Raw genomic sequence first — 23,669 nt, forward strand, 5'->3', positions numbered from 1 at the left:
CCCCTGGTGGATCCTGAGATTGAAAAACCTCAGAGCGCCGAAGAGGAAAAGGTTGCCTTGAGTGAGGACATTGAGCTCCGGGTAGGCGAAGACAGATCTGGGCTCTAGGCCATTGGGGAGCTCGAGGAGGTGAACCTCGATCCGCAAATTCCGTCACGGATGGTCAAGCTCGGAAAAAACCTCTGTAGCAAGAGGAAGACGGAGCTGGTTACGTTTCTCCGGGCTAATTTAGATGTATTTGCCTGGTCCCACGAGGACATGGTAGGAATTAGCCCTAGTGTCATCATGCACGCGCTCCATCTGGATAAAAGCATTCCTGCCAAGTCTCAAAAGCAAAGGCGTTTAGGGACAACCCGAGCTGAAGCCCTAGAAGAAGAGGTAGCCTGACTCAATAAATGTGGCTTTATCCGGGAAGCCAAATTTCCAATTTGGGTCGCCAATCCCGTGCTAGTTTCGAAGCCCAATGGGAAATGGCAGACCTGCACTGACTTCTCCGATCTGAATAAGGCCTGTCCCAAGGATTGTTTTCCATTGCCAAGGATCGACCAACTGGTGGACGCCACGGCGGGGCACGAGCTCATGCCCTTTATGGATGCGTACTCAGGCTACAATCAGATCGCGATGAATCCGACGGATCAGGAACACACTAGCTTCATGACCCCGACTAATGTCTATTGCTACAAGGTCATGCCGTTCGGTTTGAAGAATGCCAAAGCTACCTACCAAAGGCTAGTGAACAGAATGTTCGCGGACTAGATCAGAAAGAACATGGAAGTATATGTTGATGACATGCTCGTCAAGTCAAAGACTGCCGACCACCATGTTTCCGACCTGGAAGAATGTTTTAAAATACTACGGAAATACGACATGAGGCTCAATCCCCAGAAATGCACTTTTGGTGTCGCATTCGGGAAATTCCTGGGGTTCATAGTTAATACCCGAGGAATCGAGGCAAACTCCGACAAGATCAGGTCACTGCTCGAGCTTCCTTCCCCCAGGTCGCGAAAAGATGTCCAAGGCCTCACAGGAAGGGTAACAGCACTCAACCGGTTCATTTCCAAGTCAACCGATAAATGTTTGCCCTTCTACAACCTGCTCCGGGGAAACAAGAAGTTTGAATGGACAGTAGAATATGAAAGCGCAATCCTCGACCTGAAGGCACATCTGGCCGAACCACCTGTGCTATCCAAGCCCAAGGCAGGAGAGTCTCTCTTCCTCTACCTGACCGTCACTAAGGACGCGGCCAGCGCCGTACTAGTACGAGAGGAAGACCAAGTTCAGAAGCCAGTTTATTACATCAGCAAGAGACTCCTTGGAGCAGAATCACGGTACCCACTGATGGAAAAATTGGCATTCTGCCTAATCACGGCCTCGCGAAAGCTCAGACCGTACTTCCAGTCCCACTCGGTACACGTCATGACCAATCAGCCTCTAAGGCAGGTTTTGCAAAAACCTGAAGCATCGGGACGTTTGTTAAAGTGGGCGGTCGAACTCAGTCAGTTCGAGATTTTCTATACTCCACGAACTTCCATAAAAAGTCAGGCCTTGGCCGACTTCGTGGCAGAGTGCACGGGATTCCAGGAGGATCCATCAGAAGGCTCATATCAGCTCACCTCGCCCGAATCGTTGTGGAAGATCTTTGTGGATGGTTCATCAAACGAGAACGATTCCGGGGCCAGAATCATTCTGATCTCCCTCGAGGGACATAGGTTCCACTCGGCGCTAAGGTTCGGGTTCAAGGCCTCCAACAACGAGGCGGAATACGAAGCTTTGTTAGCCGGGTTGAGGATAGCCAATGAGTTAAAAAGCGAGCTCCGTCCAGTGCTTTAGTGACTCCCAGCTCGTGGTAAACTAGGTTCTGGGCGAATATCAGGCGCGGGGACCCAAGATGGCCGCCTATTTGGCAAAGGTAAAAGTCGAGCTGTCCGCATTTGAGCGAGGATCGATCGAACAGATACCTAGAGAACAGAACGCCAATGCGGATGCCCTTGCCAAACTCGCCACCTCGGGAGAGACGGAGACCCTGGGGTTGGTGCCAATAGAATTCTTGGAAAAACCAAGTATAGAAGGAGATCGGGCAGAGGTCGAGATGATTGATGCTCGACCGACCTGGATGACCCCCATTCTTGAATATCTTGTCGAGGGCAAGCTGCCTGAAGGACGTAGCGATGCGCGGCGAGTCCTATATCAAGTCCCTAGATATACAATAATTGATGGGGTATTGTACCAACGTGGGCACTCCCTACCTCTCCTCCGATGCGTTCTTCCAGGTGAGGCAAGGACCATCCTGCAGGAAATTCACGAAGGATTCTGCGGAGACCACGCTGGGGGGCTAAGCCTGGCCTTAAAGGTTCTCAGGCAAGGTTATTACTGGCCAACTCTGTCCAAAGACGCGATCTCATACGTGAAGAAGTGCAACAAATACCAGCGATTCGCCGCAGTTGCCCGAGCTCCTCCAGTCGAGCTGAAGATGATCTCGGCCCCTTGGCCGTTTGCTATTTGGGGAATAGACCTAGTGGGCGCCCTGCCCACTAGAAAGGGCGGAGTCCGTTACGCTGTGGTAGCCATAGACTACTTCACTAAGTGGGTCGAGGCAGAGCCGTTGGCAACAATAACATCGAAGAAGGTACTCGACTTCATGGTTAAAAGCATCATCTGTCGATTCGGTCTACCGAAGAAAATCTTCTCCGACAACGGCACTCAGTTCGATAGCGACCTGTTCACCGAGTTTTGTAAAAGACACGGGATTGCAAAAAGCTTCTCCTCCGTGGCCTATCCTCAGGCGAACGGCCAGGTCGAGGCTGTCAACAAGACTCTAAAGGCGAGCCTTAAGAAGAGATTAGATCAGGCAAATGGGGTCTGGCCAGAACAGCTCCCCCAGGTCCTATGGGCATACCGGACCTCGCATCGGACTCCTATGGGTCATACTCCTTTCTCCCTAACCTTTGGGAGTAAAGCAGTCCTCCCCGTGGAAGTTGAGGTTCTGTCACATAGAGTCCAGTCTTACGACCAAGATCGGAACCATGAGCTCCTGTCCCATTCCCTCGATCTAATTGATGAAAGGCGAGAGGATTCGCAACTCCAGCTTGCCCATTATCAGCAGAAGATCACTCGCTACTTCAACTCTAAAGTCAAAAAACGAGCCTTTAGCGTTGGCGACTTGGTCCTAAGGAGAGTTTTCCTGGCCGGAAAAGATCCCAAAGATGGAGTGTTGGGACCAAACTGGGAAGGACCATACCAGGTCAACGAAGTCGTCAAGGAGGGAACTTATAAGTTAGCCCGACTTGATGGAGGAGCCGTACCACGGACCTGGAACGCCATCCACTTAAAGAAATATTATCAATGATCCACTTGTAAGTCCTGGAAGGCCACTTTCTATATATTAATAAAAATCAGCTTTTTACGCACATTTGGAAGTGTAATCTTAAAGTAACCACGAAAGACCCTTTCCCAGTTACTTGCGGGGCATATGGTACCTGGATATAACCAGGTCTCCTTAACGACTTAGATGTTGATTTTTATCTATGAATCGTTGCTCTTCTTAAAGAGCTCGAGACACGGATAAGGGTTAACGCCAACTATGTCCTATCCTGGCTTTAACTAGGTCATAAAACTTGGAAGTTAACTTAAATTTATTGATCGCGGTTCTTCTTAAAGAACTCGAGATATGGATAAAAGTTAACACGAACTAAGTTTTCAAAATAAGTTCCTGGTTTTAACTAGGTCATAAAACTTGGAAGTTAACTTAAATTTATTTATCGTGTTTCTTCTTAAAGAACTCGAGATATGGATAAAAGTTAACACGAACTAAGTTTTCAAAATAAGTTTCTGGTTTTAACTAGGTCATAAAACTTGGAAGTTAACTTAAATTTATTGATCGTGTTTCTTCTTAAAGAACTCGAGATATGGATAAAAGTTAACACGAACTAAGTTTTCAAAATAAGTTCCTGGTTTTAACTGGGTCATACAACTTGGAAGTTAATTTAAATCTATTTATCGTTGTTCTTCTTAAAGAATTCAAGATATGGATCAAAATTAACATGAACTAAGTTTATAAAAAAAAAAGAGGGATATATATAGTAGCCGAAAGCATGAAAAAATATGAGTTAAAAGCGCATGGCAAATTGTCTCGAGGTAAAGACACCTCAGGCAAAAGTTACAAAAAAATACTTCAAAATATATAAAGAGAAAAAGAGAAGAGCGCCCTAAGCTCCGTCAGTCGGCCCTTTGGAGGTTTCCGTTTCACCTTGCTCCGCCGCACCAGAGGCTTCCCCAGTCTCCGAAGGTGGCGCCTCTTTGTCGAGGCGAGCTTGGAACTTCACCAACAAGCGCGCCCAGAAATTCGGTGGCATGAAAGAGAAGTCAGCCTCTGGATTATGGAGCCAACAGTGGTAGAACAGATCCTGCATGGACTGCTCCGAGATGGTTTTCTCTTCCTCCAGGGCGGCCTGGACTTCTGTCCTCAATGCCTCAAGGTCCGCCTGCGAGGTGGCAAGGGATGTCTCGAGCTCCTGGACCTTCGAACGGGTCTTCTCCAGGTCGACCTGGGCCCTCTCCAACTCGCCCTTCGAGGTCTTCAGGGCATCCTTGGCCGCCTTAACCTCCTGAAGGGTGGCCTGGTGCTCGGTCCTCATGTCACCGAGCTGAGTCCTGGCCCTGATGATGCTTCGGTGAAGGGCGACGACACCCTGCGAGGAATGAAAGATAAACTGGCTCAGAGAAAAAATTAGGCAAAGTGTAATGGTAAAATCTTTAAAAGAATAGGGCAGCTTACCGTTAGGGTCATGCTCATGGAAGAGTCCATGACGTCAACCGGGCTCATCGTCTCAATACTCCGGAGTTCCTTATCGGTGAACTTGTAGATATGGTTAACGACGTAGCTCGCCGATTCGTACACCGTTCCCCGGAAGACCTCTGGGATCTTCTCCAGGTCCTGGGGATTGACCGGGATGCGTACATCGGAGACCGCCGCAGACGAAGTCCCGAGCTCCGTCCCTGCGTCCTGGGTGACGGTTGGAGTTCGCTGAGGTGGCGGAGGCATTTTTCCTGCTCCGGCAGCTGGAAGGATCGCCCCCACGACCTGGGCTGGCGGGGTTTTCTCCTTCTCCTTTGCAGGAGATTTAGTGGAGACCCCGGCAGAGCTCTTGGAACCCCGGAGCCTTTTCGATCTTGGGCCAGCTGGGGGGTTCCCCCCGAAGACTATGCCCCGCAAGCTATCCTCGGGCTGAGACATCTCTTCTGTCAAAAAAAAAAAAATATACATGGTTATTACAAGTTAGCAATCATACAAAGATAAAGACAAAAGGTTAAAGCTAAAAGAGAATATGAATACTGAGGGAGCCCTACCCCCCGAGCTGGAAGAACCTAAGACGATTATTTCACGAACTGGCGCAGGTTCTAGGTCCGGTTTTGACTCAGGGCTAGACTCTTCTACATACTGCCTAAGCCCCGGAGCATAGATACCCATCTGGAGTGATGGCCACGTGCGTAGGTTGGTCCCATACTCCTCGAATAAGATCGACCTAAAAGCTAGGGTGTTATCTACTACTACGATACCCCTAGGCCGACTCTCTTGGTGATCCAGCACGAGCCGGTCAACACAATTGAGCAGGAGTGTGTTCAGGTCCGGATCCCTTCGGTGACGATGGACGATCTGCATAGGATTGAACCTAACCAGCCGGGGGTCTGCAGTGGCCCTATCTAGACTCTTAAACAAGTAAGGGTTACCTTGGCCAGAAGGACCCGCGGCTGCTCCGGATTGGACCCTCTCCTCGCCCATCCTCTGAGCGACCTCCAAGGTCCTCTTCCTATTCCTCACGAGCGGAACTTCAGCCGCCTCGTCCTCCTCGTCTTCCTCTGGAACGACCTCCTCCACGATGATAGGTCTGTTGTCGCGGGCTGGGGGCGGCCCCCGAGGCCTCTTCAGGTTCAGGGTCTGATTTGGGAAGATCAGTTTGCAGAACACCATCGTCTCATCCGTCACGAGCACGCGATAGTCCTTCTCACTGGGAGGCAAGCCCGCCAGTGTTTCATATTGGCCCCCGAGGGTCACAGACTTTTCGGTCCTCGCGTAGATGGCTGCAGGATTGGCTGGAATCAGAATGGAATACGGGAGGAGCTAAAATAAAGTAACACTTAAAAGGCGAGCTAAGATCAGGGATTACTTACGAGGATGATTGAAATAGTGGTGGTCGCAGTTCCGAAACCCAGTTTACATGAAGAACTGGTCCTTGAAGTCATTTGGGTGGTTGGGCAGCTCGATGACCGCCGCCGTATTGGGAAAACGGGTTAAATAGTAAAACCCGTCACCTCACCCCCACTGATCCGGGCTGGCTTTGAGGCAAAAGAAATATAAAATATCAGCAGGAGTAGGGACCTCCCACTCCTGCTTCTTGAATAAATACCTCAACCCTACCAGCAGACGGTAGGAGTTGGGGGGGAGCTGAAAAGGGGCCAACCCCACGTAGTTCAGGAAATCAGCGAAGTACTGATCCAGGGGAAGGAAGGCCCCTGCCTTGAAGTGTTCACCGCTCCAGGCCGCGAACGATTCATCGAGCGGCGTGCAGCTCCGCTCGCCATCCGCGGTAGGTCGGGCAATAACGGAGGCTTTCCCTAGTGGAATGTTGTGAGTGAGGAAGAGTTTGTTGATCTTCGTCTGGTCGGTTACCTTTGAGACGATTCTCTCCACCTCAAAGAATGCATCGGGGGCCACCTCGACCTCCTTCTCCACGGCCGGCCCGAAGCGGGGAATCGGGGAGCTAGGCATCATCGCCTTTCCTTTTTCCTGTTGGGGGGCCGAGCTTCCAACGTTCTTCTGAGGGAGGTTCTTTTTTGGAGCTATCTGGTCGCCTAGCGAACAAAAGAAAACACTTTAGAAAAGGCGACCCCAGCAGAAGGAAGAAGCAATTATTATTTGCACGAGCTGAGGTAAGCCCAGCTCGCGGAGAGTGGAACCACGCGGTTCAGTGAACACGCGCGTATGCTCCTAACAGATCCCAGATTACTCGGAATTCGCGTGTCAGGGGATTCAGAATAGAATTTTCCTTGGGGCGAAAGTTTCAATAGGCAGAAAATTACAAAACCGCTTATGAGGCGTGTTCCCTAAGCTACCCGGTTTTGCACCCAAAAATTCCCAAAACTCCTACCCAGAAATTTGTCCAGAAAAAGCACCCTGAAACCCATACTCTAAAGCGATTTCTTACAACAAATGTGCCCTAACCTAAAAAGGGCCGTCACCCTCCATATCCACACAACCCAGAAAACCCTTGCATGCGGCTACAGTAAAAAAAAATTTCCTAAGCTATAGTAGCATGTTTTCAAAATGAACAGGGTCGGGAAACTTACAGTGTATGGATGGGAGGTAGACGAGGGCGTTGCATTGGTAGGAGCTTCGTCGGTGTAGTAGCTTCCAAAGCTTCGGAGGAATCCGTGCGCCTAAGCTTCGTGAACGATGAAAATGGCGGCAACAGGGTTGAGGGTTTCGTTCTTCTGAAATATGGAGAAGGAAGAGAAAAGGAGATTTGGAAAATTTTGAATGAAAGGGTGGCCCGTGCGTAGAGTGGCCACCCCCTTTTTATATACGTGAAGGATCACGTGTAGAAGGCTCTTGGGTGGCCCTGGTGAGGGATCCGAGGCCTTCCACTCGAAATACGAAACAACGGCTGGGCATAGGCTAGGCCATTAAATGCGGTTCTCGTAAGACGTACCGTCACCACCCACGACGTTCCACGTATCAAACGCCTGCGTAAAGAGTGGAATGCGAAGAGTTTATGGGGAAGTCTAAAAGCCCCTACTGTGGTCTTATATACGATGTCATGTACCACGAGCATGAGCTTGGGGGGCAGATGTACGCCCTGGTTTTCCCACGGGCTGATTAGCAGGCCGAGCTACGGACTAATCACGATTAGCCCATTAACATCCCCAAGGCCGGAGCTCCCATTTCGAGGTCGTACCTTCTTAGCTCGAGCAATCCCTGAGAACTCGCCATGGTTGCCCAGGACTGGGGGAAGGAACCCGAAGGCCGAAGGTCGGGTCAGGGGAGCAGCTCATGGCACGAGCTATGTATGGAGCTCTGACCCTCTGTAAAGTCAACACACGCAAGATAAACGTGCATATATCTGACATCACGTGTCCAATATCTCCCTGACTTCTCGGACACGAAGCAGGAACGTGCGTGTTCAGATATCCACAGCTGGGTTGGGCCGTGCGGCCCATTATCTCCTTACCTATCGATTTGACCATACTTATGTGTCAGGTTTAGGAATTAATCATGAATGTCACAGAGTTGATATGACAAATGATAAGGTCACAGGATGACCTCCTTACCAACTTCCAGGTGCCTTCTCCTATAAATATGGAGAACCTGGGAGTTGATAGGGGTTGGGAAAAATAGTATCTGAATAGATATATGCTTTGTAACCAAATACCCAGAATATACCCAGGGATTTTAACCTTCGAACCACTTAAAAACGTGTCTTGAGTCACCTAGTTCATTCTCTAAGATTACGTATCTGTGACGGTTCTATATTCAGCACCAATCCCTTTCTCTTCTTCTCTTAATTACCTGTTGGCGAAGAACCGCGTCAACAGGTCCCATCAACCCTCTATTTATAGGCTTGGGATCCTCAACTGATATCCCCTTCAGATAGGGATATTTTATTATTCATATTATATTTAAATTACAAGAAATATTTAAAATTCAACAGATTCCTCAATTTGGGTGAGGAATGAGAGATTCCCGCAGTACCCAGACCGATTCTTACTGAAGTTGTTTCCGGGAATTTGACGTAGTCTAGTTTGTTTGTTGATGATTATCGTCTTCTGGTCGGACATATGCATGTTGGACACCTGCATACGAACCATACCCCTTGCTTTCCTCGAACCAAAATCCTACTACAACTTCACTTGGTTCTCCTCGGACCAAGGTCCGAGCCAAGTCATTTGGCTCCTCGGACTAGGGTCCGATCAGACCTATTTTTGCCTTCTCCTCGGACTAGGGTCCGAGGCAATCACCCTTGCCTCTCCTCAGACTAGGGTCCGAGGCCATTTCCTTGGCACACACATAGAGGCCTTCCTTGGACATGGTCCGAGGCACGTATGGGACCTCTCCTCGGACTTGGTCCGAGCCAACCATCTTGGAAGCTCACCTCGGACATGGTCCGAGCCAAACATTTGGGAGGCTCTCCTCGGACATGGTCCGAGCCATTTACCTAAGGCTCTCCTCGGACATGGTCCGAGCCATTTACCTAAGGCTCTCCTCGGACATGGTCCGAGCCAACCACCTAGGAGGCTCCCCTTGGACATGGTCCGAGCCAAGCATTTAGGAGACTCTCCTCGGACATGGTCCGAGCCAAGCACTTGGTTCCTCCAACTAAGGTCCGATCGGACCTTTTGTGGCCTCTCCTTGGCCAAGGTCTAAGTCCATCTCTTGGCATGCATGGAACCTCTCCTGCGACTTCGTCCGAGCAAACCACCTAGGAAGCCCACCTCGGACATGGTCCGAGCCAATCACCTAAGAGGTTCTCCTCGGACATGGCCCGAGCCAAGCATCTAGGGGTTCCTCAAACTAAGGTCCGATCGGACCTGTTGCGACTTTCCCTCGAGCCAAAGTCCAAACCCATCTCTTAAGCTCCTTGGACTTGGGTTTGAACCAAACACTTGGGCTCCTCGGACTAGGGTCTGAGCCAAGCACACCTTAGCCCAAGTATTCTCCTCGGGTGTATTTGGCTTGACTATGGCATCTCTCAAGCAGTCCAAATTCTTCACTGATGCATTGGGCTACTGCTAAGCCAGATCACCCAACTAATCCATGCCACGTGTCAATTTTACTGCCACATCATCCTTTTCAAATTTTGGGATAACACATGGGATCCCAAAATATTACAAACAAATGTTTAAAAGGGTGTATATACATAAAAAGTTACAATCGGCTGACCTAAGCGGCAAAATTAGGGCTACAACCCTAGTTACTCTAATATATCCTCTGTCGTGGTGGACGAGCAGCCACATACGTACATGCTGCCACCGAAGCTCTCCAACTCATGGTTGGTCATGCTTTCCTTTTGCCTTACCTGCACCACATAGCACCCGTGAGCCAAGGCTAAGCAAAAAAACTTAAAGATGTGCTTGAACTGAAAAATATAGATTCTCATATACTTATCTAGCATGTCCAGTAGTAATAACCTACTTATACAAGGATACAATTACAAATAAATGGTCATTGGACCATTCTAGGGCCGCTTCCCTGAGTAGTTGAACATAGAGTCAACCCCAGGGCCCTATGCCCTAGCTATGTGACCATAGAGTCACCTGGGACCCTCTCCCTTAGCTCTAGGTAACTAGACATAGAGCTATCCAAACACTTTTGTTTTCCATCGACCATTGGGTCCGCCAACATAATAGTACGTTGCTGATTTGGGTCTGGGCCTTTCGACCAGCACGCAATGCACTATTGTCATCCTTGACTAATAACTCAAGTGCTAAACTACGTATTCAAATATAGATACAGAAACAGATATAGATAGACATACTTCAACAATACAAGCATGCATACATATTAATCATAATACATCATCAAGTAATCCCTAGCAACGCAAACCATGGAAACAGTCATGTAACACTTAATCAGGTACAAAATATTCAAGTATGTTTAATCAACAAATGAAATGATAACTTAAACATAATCATTCTCAGGGGCACAAACCCTATTCATAACTATTATTAACAGTCGGGCCAAGCCCTAATCACATATATCACGTATAGGGTACAGTTTTCTTACCTCTAGTCCGAGTATAGCGTAAAATAAGAAACACCCTCGAACACAATCCCGGTTTTGAGCCCCTAGCGATAACCTCAACTATGATTTATGTCTCCCTAGTTGTAGATAATCCAATCCCAAGCTTAAGCCTTCAATCTCTCCAGCTTCAGCCAACAATTTCCCCTTAATTCTCAACGAATTCCCTTAAAAGATATGAGAGAAAATCAGAGAGAGAGAGAGAGAGTCGGTTGGGAGCTACTGCTTCAAAGTATTTAAGTGTTTATTTTGTTTCCTTAAGGCTTAAGTTTACTTAAGGTAATCCCGAGGTTCGGGGTACCAAAAATGTCCCCGAGGGAAAAATGGTCAAAATCCCCAGTATTCCCTCCTAATCTTGCTAACTCCAAATATATCCTCAATTATTAATTCTCAATATCGATAACCCGATTTAATGCCGAATACATAAAATACCCCTTGACTCACCTCGAGTCGAGTATTGGGTCCCATTGTGACTTTCCCGCTAACTTGCTCCATAAGATCGTCTCGTGCCGAGTAACCCAAATAAAACCCCCAAGTGTAACGACCCAACTATTCTAGACTTTGGACCATTAATAACTACTATACACAGACACTAATCTTAAGAAAGGATATATATGAACTAACCATAACTTTATTAAACTAGAAATATTTAAAATACATAAAATTCATAGTAGGATACGGGATCCCATTGTTTTGAAAATAAAATAGAGCATAACTTAAATCTTAAATAAAATGGTTACAATAATAAGTGCGGAAATACATAAAAATCATAATTTAAAAGACTTAAACAACTTCATCCTCGAATCGTTCACGCAGTCCACTGATTTTATTCTCCCTCAATACACATTCCCAAGCTGTCAAGAACCTTCCCGTTGCCATAACTATTTTTCTGCACATATAAAACATAAAGGAATGAGCCTAATGCCCAGCAAGGAAAATCTACTACAAGCATGAAATACAATCATACACATAAACTATGAACATCTATCATATACTATAACACATATATCATAATTCTAACCCATGTACATGATAACTATTGTCGTTTGCTAACTAAGCAACTATAAGCCTCACACTACAATGAGGTTTGCTAGTCAAGCAACTATAAGCCCCAAAACATATAACTATTGGGGTTTTCTATATGGCAACTATAATCCCCAAAACATAAATGTGATAGGGTTTGCTATATAACAACTATAAGCCCCAAACATACATACATCATACACATAAAATCATACTATACCATAATCATAATATCTTACATAAAACATAGCACATATCACATAAGAACTATCCTATTTTCCTTACCAAAATACTGGGATGATGAGAACAGGGTCGGGATTTCGGAACACTCCTAAAAACCATTAATAGAGAGGTGAGTATGCTAAAAGAAAAGAGATGAAAAGAATGAACTAAACCATCGAGAAGATACTTACCAACAAAAACCTCAAGTTCAAAGAACTTAGATGCCTAACCAAGAATAAAGAATACTGAGTTAGGATTTGAGTAGAGGAAACCTATAAACACTAATGAAACAATACTGAAAGGAACTAAGAATAGGAATACTTTTGAATACTTCTATGACCGAACTACACCTCGAAACCGAAATACACTATAAACCTTACTTCCCAAGTGTTTGATAAGCTAATAATGATAAAGCTTATAACCCCAACCAGAGCGTTTATCACTCTATAGTCTCACTAGCACCTGGAAGGCTCTGATCAATGCTTGAAGAATGAATGAAAAGGCTTGGTGCTAGGTCCTATTCATAGACTTCTAGGAATAAAAATCTTCTTTTTGGATTTGAATAAAAATAATGAATTTAATTGAAAATATTTGAATATTCTTCAGCCAAAGGCTTAGGACTTGGTCAAATTGTTAAGAGAGAGGTTTAATGAGTCAAAGCTTGATTTTTAAAAAACAAAAATAATAAAAACAAATAGAATCAACATGACTGGAGCTGTAGGACTCTGATTTAGACCATCTTTATAGCGTTAGAAACCTAATTCAATTATCTACAACTTTCTAGAAATATTATTTTTTGAAATTCACAACATAACTGGATCAAAAATTGGTCGGAATTTACAATACCCTAAAGTAACGAAAAATCTATTTAATTACCCTAAACCACAAATAAATAAAATTGTGACAAATGTCATGCTCCTAACAGATTCTGGGGAAGACTAAGTCTTTTATTTCCCTTATTTTATCATTAAAATAATAATTCCTTAATAATCATGCATATGACAAGTGTCATAATCCTATTGGCTCTATCTAAACCTTAGGAATAACTATGCTCATGACAAGTGTCATATTCTTATTGGCTATATCTAAACCTTAGGTTATAATAATTATCATATTAATAACCAGCAATATTAATAAACCTTATGTTATAATTAATATTCTTAAACTATAAGTTAAACTTATAAAATCCATAACTATTGCTAGAAGTTTCCTACTAAGTCTCGGGTTGAACCAAAATCCACAGTAATAAACATACTATAACTACTACTAGCTATTACTATTACTACTACTATCTAAATAGCTATGTAAAGTTATTGGACTCTACAATTCTCCCCTACTAAAAAGAATTTTTTCCTCGAAATTTACTTACCAAATAATTCCGGATTCCTGCCTCGAATGTCTTCCTCCAACTCCCACGTTGCCTCCTGTTCAAAACTATTACTCCATAGGACTTTGACTATTGGAATACTCTTGGACCGTAACTTCTTCATCCCTCTCTCTAGGATGCTAATCGGTCGTTCCTCGTAACTCAAGTCTTTCTGGAGTGCTATCATATCGTACTTCAGGACGTGAGATGGCTCTGACATACTTGCGTAGCATTGAGATGTGGAACACGTTGTGACTATCTACTAGGGCTGGCGGTAGGGCTAATCTATACGCAACTACTCCTACTTTGTCAAATTTCTCAATAGGACCTATAAATCAGGGACTAAGTTTGCCTTTCTTCCCAAACCGCTTCACACCTTTCATAGGAGATATCCTTAAGAAAACTTGATCTCCGACTTTGAATTCCACATCATGCCACTTGGCATCCACATAACTTTTCTAACGGCTTTGAGCAGCAAGCATACACTTTCTAATCAACGCTACTACATCCTGAGCTCCTATAACAGCTTCAGTTCCAAGTAGTTTCCTTTCTCCTACCTCGTCCTAATGCAACGGAGATCGACCCTTCTTCCATAAAATAGCTTGTAGGGTGCCATCCTGATTGTTGACTGATAGCTATTGTTGTAGGAGAATTCTATTAGCGGCAAATACTTACTCCAAGATCTCGATGTGAACACCGATCCTCTATCGAATAATATTGTCTTAGAGATTCTATGCAGTCGTACTATTTATTGGACTTAAACGTTTGCGTATTGATCTACTATGTACGAAGTCTTAATAGACAGAAAATGAACTAACTTGGTTAATCTATCTATTACTATCCAAGCCGAATCATGTTGTTTATTTGTTCGTGGCAAAACAGTCACGAAATCCATAGCTATATCGTCAAATTTCCATTTTGGTACCCTAAGCGGTTGCAATAAACCTGTAGGGTGCTGATGTTCTGCTTCCACTTGCTAGCATACTAGACACTTAGACACAAATGCTGCTATGTCCTTCTTCATCCCTGGCCACCAATAGATTGCCCTGATGTCGTGAGTCATCTTGGTCGATCTTGGGAGAACTGAGTATGGGGTACTGTGTGCTTCTTCTAGAATCGCCATCTTAATCCCTTGATTATCTGGCACGCATACCCGATCCTTATATCTCAATATTCCTTAACTTGATATTGAGAAATCTGTGGCCTTGCCTTCTCTAACTGCATCCATATGTGCCGCTAGTGTGTCGTCATGCCCTTGCCCAATCCAGATATCTTCTAGCAGATTTGACTGGATAGACAAATTAGCCAGATTACCGACAATTATTTCTATTCCGGCACTGATCAGCTCCTGCTGTAGCAGCTTTCCCATTCTGGCTAGTGCTGGTAAACTTCCATAACTCTTCCTACTTAGCTCTTCGGCAACTACGTTTGCCTTTCCCGGGTGGTATAAGATTTCGCAGTCGTAATCCTTCACTAGCTCTAACCACCTGCACTACCTCATTTTGAGCTCCTTCTGAGTAAAGAAGTACTTTAAAATTTTGTGGTCCGTATAAATCTCGTACCATTCTCAGTAAAGATAATGGCGCCAAATTTTCAACGCAAAGACCACTGCTGCCAACTCCATATCATGCGTTGGATAGCATTGCTCGTACTCCTTCAGCTGCCTTGAGGCATAGGCTATCACATTTGCATTCTGCATCAGCACGCAACCCAACCCTTGCTTTGACGCATCGTAGTAGACTACGAACTTATCTTTGGGTGTCGGTCCACAGAGTACTGGTGCTGAGCACAACTTTTCCTTAAGCAACTGGAAGCTTTCTTCACATCTATCATTCCAGTTGAATCTTTGTTGTTTCTTGGTCAGGTTGGTGAGTGGAGTGGCTATCTTAGAAAAGCCCTCTATGAACCTCCTATAATAACTTGCTAATCCCAGAAAGCTCCTTACTTTGGATGCGTTCTTCGGTCTTGGCCAATTCTTCACGGTCTCTACCTTTGATGGGTCTACAACAATCCCATCCTTGGATACTATGTGGCTGAGAAATGCGACTTGTGAAAGCCAAAATTTTCACTTCTTGAACTTGGCGTAAAGCTGATGCTCCTTAACCTTAAATGTTTCTCGTGCTCGACATTATCCTTTAAGTACACCAAGATGTCATCGATGAAAACTACGATGAATTTATCCAAGTAGTCCTTAAAGACCTTATTCATTAAATCCATAAATGCGGCTGGAGTGTTGGTAAGACCTAAAGACATAACTAGAGACTCATAATGTCCATAACGAGTTCTAAAAGTCGTCTTGGGAATATCCTCTTCTCGTACCTTGAGCTGATGATACCCGGACTGTAGATCAATCATTGAAAACACGGTCGCTCCTCAGAGTTGATCAAATAAGTCGTCAATCCGAGGTAGCGGGTAATTATTGTTAATTATCACCTTATTCATCTCACGGTAATCTATACACATCCGCATGCTTCCATCCTTCTTCTTCACAAATAATACCAGTGCTCCCCATAGTGAATGGCTCGTTCTAATGAAACCCAAGTCTAAGAGTTCTTCTAACTACATCTTTAACTCCTTGAGTTCGGTATGGTGCCTTAGAGGTAGGCTCGGTGCCCGATACTAATTCGGTTGTGAGGTCAATTTCTCGCGTCGGCGGCAATCCTGGCAAGTCGTCAGGAAATACCTCTGGAAATTCCCTTACAATATGTTCATCTCCAACCTTTAGTGGTGTTCCCTTTACCATATGTGTAACGCTAGCTAAGAATGTGTGACATTCTTTTTTTATCATCCTCTGAGCTTTGAGAGATGAAATAAGCGGCGTATGTAGTCCTAAAACTTTTCCCATATAGCATCGTTTCTGACGGTCAGGAGTCTCGAACATCACTTGCTTATGTCTGCTATCGATGGTTGCGCCATGCATTGCTAGCCCGTCCATGCCTAATATCATGTCAAAGTCTTTGATTTCCAGCTCTATCAAGTCTCCTTCTAGTTCGACGTCCTCGATTTTGATTGGTACACCTCGTACTATCCGTAATGATAGGACTATTTTACCCAAAGGCAACTATGTCATAAACCTAGTTCTACAAGGTTTATGTAATTTCTCTATCATTCCTAACGAGATATACGAGTATGCTTTTCCCGAATCAAACAATACTAGAACATATAATATCGAGGATAGGAATTTGACCTGTAACTGCTTGTTACTAGCATTGGCTCCTCCCTGGGTCAAGGCAAAGACTTTGGTCTGGAACCATCGTTTAATCCCTTTTCTCCTTCTGCTTGAGCTGTAGACATTCCTTCTTTCGATGGCTTTCCTAACCACAGTTGAAGCATCCCACGATGTTTGGATGACATTCCCCAAGATGTTTCTTGTGGCCCTTAGAGCATTGCGGATATTCTACATAACCCGACTTATTGCCTCCATTGTTTGTCTGTGCTTTTTTATCACCATTGGGCTGCTTATCATCTAGATGCCTTCCCTTCTGACCATTACTATTGCTATGCTGACAGCTGTTGTTGTGGTTGTTCCGACCATTTTGAGGTTGACCCTGCTATTTAGGCTCAGGCCTACTAGCCTTCTCCTTACTAACATTCGCCTGAAGCCTTTCTACTTCTATTGCCATTTTTAGAACATTGGCATAGATAGTATTTCCCGGGTTTGCTAGCTTAACTCCTAATTCAATCTTTGTTCTAAGTCCTCTAACAAACTTGGTCACCCTCATAAAGTCAGTTGGAACCAACTCTGGTGAAAACTTGGCTAATCTATTGAACTGCCAAGCATATTCTACTACCGTTAAGTTGCCCTGCTTCAAACTAGCGAACTCCTCGACCCTTGTAGCGATGACTGCCGAGTTGTAATACTTCTTGTGGAACAACTCCACAAATCTTGTCCATATCATGGTGGCAACATCGTTAGTCTGCTGAACTAAGTCCCACCATATTCTAGCATCCTTCTTAAGCAGAGATGAAACGTAGGATATACGGTCCGCGTTGCTGAGATTCATATGCGCTAGGATCGGCTCTACATTTCTGAGCCATTCTTCTGCTTCAAAGGGGTCTGTTGTCCCTTCAATGTTTGGAGCGTGTTGCTTACGAAACCGCTCGTAGATTGGCTCCGTGTGCTGAGCTGGGTATGGCGCATAGTTCACCAATGGCCATGCCCCATAAGGACCTACTTGATGGGGTACTTAAGCTGAGTGGTTGCGGCTGAGGTGGAGGCTGAGTCTTTTGTTGCTTTTGCTGTAGTAATTCATCCACTTGCTGTCATTGTCTTGCAATTTCTGTATTGTTGTCAACCAGCGACGACGGTTTTTCTTTAGCAGCAGCATTGGTTACACGCTTTCCCCTTCTGTGAACTAGAGGGGCTTCATAAGTTTCAGGAGCGACGCTTGAGGCATTGATGTTGTTGCGAGCAGATCTTCTGAGCGACATCTTCACCAAAATTTCTAACAGTTGAGAACATGTTAGAACTTACCCTAATAGGCTCTATGGCAAAACTTAATCTAAGCAAACATAACTCGGACCTATTAATTATGACTTCTTATGAAAAAAATATGTGAGCCTTCTTTATAATTAGGGTGTGTTTCTAAACTTAGAAAAATAAGCTATCTTTATAATTTATTAAGTTTGTTTCTAATCATCCTATATGACTGAATTCTCAGGCTCGAAACTCATCGTTGTTCCGAAGTTAACCATAATGAGGGAGGGCTGGGATCAGTAAAATCGTTAACTATGACCGCCTAAACTCTTAATATAGAACCTGGTCCATTGATTTGTATCCACCCTCAACGAACTTGGTCATTATTTATTAAATTTATTATTTATTATGATTGTAAAAAAAAATCAAACTCATACATGTCATTAAAAAATAACAATGATATTTATTTGGAAAAAAAGTTTTGACTATGTACAATCATAAATGCAAAGATAATAAATAAAATAAATAATGAAAAATAAACTAATTTACAAATATTCTTAACTAAAAACATAAGAGCTAAAACGTTAACTAAATACATAATCAAAACAACTAAAACATAAACACTTACATTGGCGGTTAGATTCGGAGTTTTGAGTGTGTGTATCGAGGAGAACTTCATGCGAATGAACCGTTGCTCAGATACCAACTCTAACGACCCAACTATTCAAGTCTTTGGACCATTAATAACTACTATGCACATACACTAATATTAAGAAAATATATATGAAACAACCATAAGTTTATTAAAACTTTAAAGAGTTAAAATTCATAGTAGGATATGGGATCCCATTGTTTTGAAAATAAAATAGAGCATAACTTAAATCTTAAATAAAATGGTTACAATAATAAGTGCGGAAATACATAAAAATCATAATTTAAAAGACTTAAACAACTTCATCCTCGAATCGTTCACGCAGTCCACTGATTTTATTCTCCCTCAATACACATTCCCAAGCTGCCAAGAACCTTCCCGTTGCCATAACTATTTTCCTGCACATATAAAACATAAAGGAATGAGCCTAATGCCCAGCAAGGAAAATCTACTACAAGCATGAAATACAATCATACACATAAACTATGAACATCTATCATATACTATAACACATATATCATAATTCTAACCCATGTACATGATAACTATTGTCGTTTGCTAACTAAGCAACTATAAGCCTCACACTACAATGAGGTTTGCTAGTCAAGCAACTATAAGCCCCAAAACATATAACTATTGGGGTTTTCTATATGGCAACTATAATCCCCAAAACATAAATGTGATAGGGTTTGCTATATAACAACTATAAGCCCCAAACATACATACATCATACACATAAAATCATACTATACCATAATCATAATATCTTACATAAACATAGCACATATCACATAAGAACTATCCTATTTTCCTTACCAAAATACTGGGATGATGAGAACAGGGTCGGGATTTCGGAACACTCCTAAAAACCATTAATAGAGAGGTGAGTATTCTAAAAGAAAAGAGATGAAAAGAATGAACTAAACCATCGAGAAGATACTTACCAACAAGAACCTCAATTTCAAAGAACTTAGATGCCTAACCAAGAATAAAGAATACTGAGTTAGGATTTGAGTAGAGAAAACCAATAAAAACTAATGAAACAATACTGAAAGGAACTAAGAATAGGAATACTTTTGAATACTTCTATGACCGAACTACACCTCGAAACCGATATACACTATAAACTTTACTTCCCAAGTGTTTGATAAGCTTGTAATGATAAAGCTTATAGCCCCAACCAGAGTGTTTATCACTCTATAGTCTCACTAGCACCTGGAAGGCCCTGATTAATGCTTGAAGAATGAATGAAAAAGCTTGGTGCTAGGTCCTATTTATAGAGTTCTACGAATAAAAATCTTCTTTTTGGCTTTGAATAAAAATAGTGAATTTAATTGAAAATATTTGAATATTCTTCAGCCAAAGGCTTAGGACTTGGTCAAGTTGTTCAGAGAGAGGTTGAAGGAGTCAAAGCTTGATTTTTAAAAAACAAAAATAATAAAAACAAATAGAATCTTAACTTCTAACTCCCTAAATCTCGTAATTCTAAACTCACCTGCAGTAAAATCAACATAACTGGAGTCGTAGGACTCTGATTTAGACCATCTTTATACCGTTAGAAAGCTAATTCAATTATCTACAGCTTTCTAGAAATACTATTATTCAAAATTCATAACATAACGTGGTCAAAAATAGGTTGGAATTTACAGTACCTTAAAGTTACGAAAATTCTATTTAATTGTTCTAATCCACAAATAAATAAAATTGTGACAAATGTCATGCTCCTAACAGATTCGGGTGAAGACTAAGTCTTTTATTTCCCTTATTTTATTATTTAAATAATAATTCATTAATACTCATGCATATGACAAGTGTCATAATCCTATTGGCTCTATCTAAACCTTAGGAATAACTATGCCTATGACAAGTGTCATATTCTTACTGGCTCTATCTAAACCTTAGGTTATAATAATTATCATATTAATAACCAGCAATATTAATCAAACCTTATGTTATAATCAATATTCTTAAACTATAAGTTAAACTTATAAAATCCATAACTATTGCTAGGAGTTTCCTACTAAGTCCCGGCTTGGACCAAAATCCACAGTAATAAACATACTATAACTACTACTATCTAACTAGCTAAGTAAAGTTCTTGGGCTCTACACCAAGTCTAGTAATTCTTGTAGTTTAACCTTTAGTTCCTTCAGCTCAGCTAGAGCCATCCTATAAGGTGCCCTAGACACTGGCTCTGTCCTTGGCGCCAATTCATCACAAACTAAATCTCCCTGTGTGGAGGTAACATTGTCAGATCCTCTGTAAAAACACGTCTATAAACTCACAGACTAATCGGGTCTGTCCTGGTCCCACTAGCACGACTTGAGTGGTATCCACGATGCTAGCTAAGAACCCTATGCATCCCTCCTGCAATAGGTCTCTTGCTCTAAGTACAGATATCATAGGTATATGGGATCCACGTTGTGCCAATAAATACAAAGGGGTCCTCACCCTTAGGCTCAAAGGTTACCATCTTCTTCTTTCAATCTATCGTTGCCCCATATTTGTCTAGCCAATCCATACCCAGAATTATTTCAAAGTTAGTCATTACCAATTCCACCAAGTCAACTGACAATTCCCTAACATCCACTGTAACTGGTAGTGATTTAACCCATCTCCTAGAAACCACTAATTGCCCAGTATTGTGCATGGCACTGGATAAAAGTCACATGGTCTACACAATCCATCTATAATCCTACTAGCAATGAAAGAGTGTGTAGCACCTGAATCAATAAAAACAATTCAGAAGGTTCCAGCACTAAAAAGTTGACCTATAACTATTGAAGGACTAGCCTCGGCCTCTGCATGGGCAAGGTGAACACCCAAGCTGGCATCAGGCTGTCCACCTTCTTGGGCTCTTCCCTTTTGGCTTTCAGGTAGTCCTTCTTCAAATTCCCCACACTTCTGCAAACAGAACAAGCTTTCGCCCAACTTTCCCCAATATGGTGCCTCCTGCACCAGGTACACTCTGAGAATGCCCTCCAGGTCTCACTTCCACCCTGGCGGCCCATATGTAAGCCCCATGGCCTCCTATCTGGCCCTGGACCTGAAACTGTATATGAAGTATTTCTCTTTTGGTCTCTGGGACCTTCCTCCTACCAAAGCCTATAAATGGAGGTCCCAACCTCCTAGAATCCCTTCTGGCCGCATTCTCATGCTAGATTTTGTTTTGTGCGATCTCAGCTGTAAGCGCCTTCTCCACAACATGTGCATTGGTGGTCAATCCTGGCATAGTAGTAATACAAACATCGCGGTCTATCATAGGCTGTAGCCCCTGGAGAAACCTCTCTCTTCTCTCCCATCAGTGGGCACAAGATTCCCGACAGACTTTTCCAATCTATGGTAATCAGTCACTGTCATGTTACTCTGAAGTAACTTGCTGACCTCCTTAGCCTTCACAGCTTTAACTGCGTTGTTGTAGTACTTCTCATTAAACAAAGTTCTGAACTCTTCCCACTCCATGGTGTGTACTGCTTTAGTTTGGAATACCATCTCCTACCATATTTGGGTGCCCTCTCAAAACATGTAAGTGGCACATGCCACTCTCTCATTACCACATTCCCTCATAAAATCCAGAATGGTTGTTATCATGGTCATCCACTACTCAGCCTTCAATGGATTTGAGCTTCCCTAAAAAACTGCAGGGTGTTGCTTCCTGAACCTCTCATACAGGGGTTCCCATCTATCTCCCCCTGACTGGGGCTGCACTACCACTGGTACCTCAGGCTATATCACTGCAGGAACTGCGGGCTTTGGGTTCCCTGCTGGAACCTGTTGTTGTCCTAAAAGGCGAATCTCTTCTTCCTGCCTCTAATATGTCTTGAATGCCAGCAAGCACCTGTTGCTAGTTTTCTGGAGCTGTCGGTGGGGCCTAGCCCTGGTCATCCCCTTCCCTACCCTCTAACTCTTGGCCAACCAACATCTCTCACCTTCGAGGATTCATACTGATATCTACCCCACTCTACAGTGATCAAATTAGCTCTTAGGTAAGTGATAACTACACCTCTTCCCGCCTGAAGGTCCAAGATCAAACAGATAGACAAACAGGTGCAATGCTAATAGGCATGCCAACACATAATATATTCATTCATGGTGCTAATAAGCACTTCCTGATATTCATCAGCAAATAACAATGCTAATAAGCATTTGTGGCATCCATAAACAATTCACAATCCACATAAACATATTTAGACATTTACACATGTATAACAATGCTAATAAGCATTTCCTAGCCTATATGCAAATAATAATGATAATAATCGTACCTTCACCTACATGTCCACATAATAACACTAATAAGCAATTCCTTTGCATTCACAAGCAATAACAATGCTAATAAGCATGTTATTTATCATTCATGCAGTAGTCAAGGGCAAGGCCCTATTAGATTATCTCATGCCTCCTAACCAGTCACGCAGAAAGGGCATTTATATCATATTTAAGCAATTAAGCACATAACCACATAACCAATTAATGAACCATGAGTCGAGCTTGTCTTTATTGGAGAGCGTACATGCCCAGCTAGTCTCCAAGAACCCATTAATCCTTGGCAGCCCTGATACCAAGTTGTAACGCCCTCCTAATCCACGACTATTACACTGTGTACTTTAAATTGTGTCAGACTTGCTAATCGAGTTATTTGGTTATAAACGTGTAACTAAGGTTTACGTCAAGGGTTGAGGTTAAAAACTTTGGTCAAAGGAATTGTTGACTTTTTATTTTAAAAAATTCATACATACATTGGATCCCAAAATATTACAAACAAATGTTTAAAGGGGTGTAAATACATAAAAAGTTACTATCTGGCGATATAGCAGTAAAATTAGGGCTACAACCCTAGTTCCTCTAAGATATCCTCGGTCGTGGTGGATGAGCAGCCGCATATGTCCATGCTACCACCGAAGCTCATTAACTCATGGCTGGTCAAGTTTTCCTTTTCCCTTACCTGCACAACAACCTAGCACCCGTGAGCTATGGCTCAGCAAGACAACTTAAACATGTGCATGAATAGAAAATACAGATTCCCAGCATGTCCAGTAGTAACAACCTACTCATCCAGGAATACAATTACAAATAAAAGGTCATTGAACCATTCTGTGGCAGCTGCTTTGAGTAGTTGACCAAAGAGTCAACCTCGGGGCCCTATGCCCTAGCTATGTGACCATAGAGTCAGTTAGGGCCCTCGCCCTTAGCTCTG

The sequence above is a fragment of the Humulus lupulus genome, chromosome 3 (assembly GCF_963169125.1).
Source record: "Humulus lupulus chromosome 3, drHumLupu1.1, whole genome shotgun sequence".
NCBI lineage: Eukaryota > Viridiplantae > Streptophyta > Magnoliopsida > Rosales > Cannabaceae > Humulus > Humulus lupulus.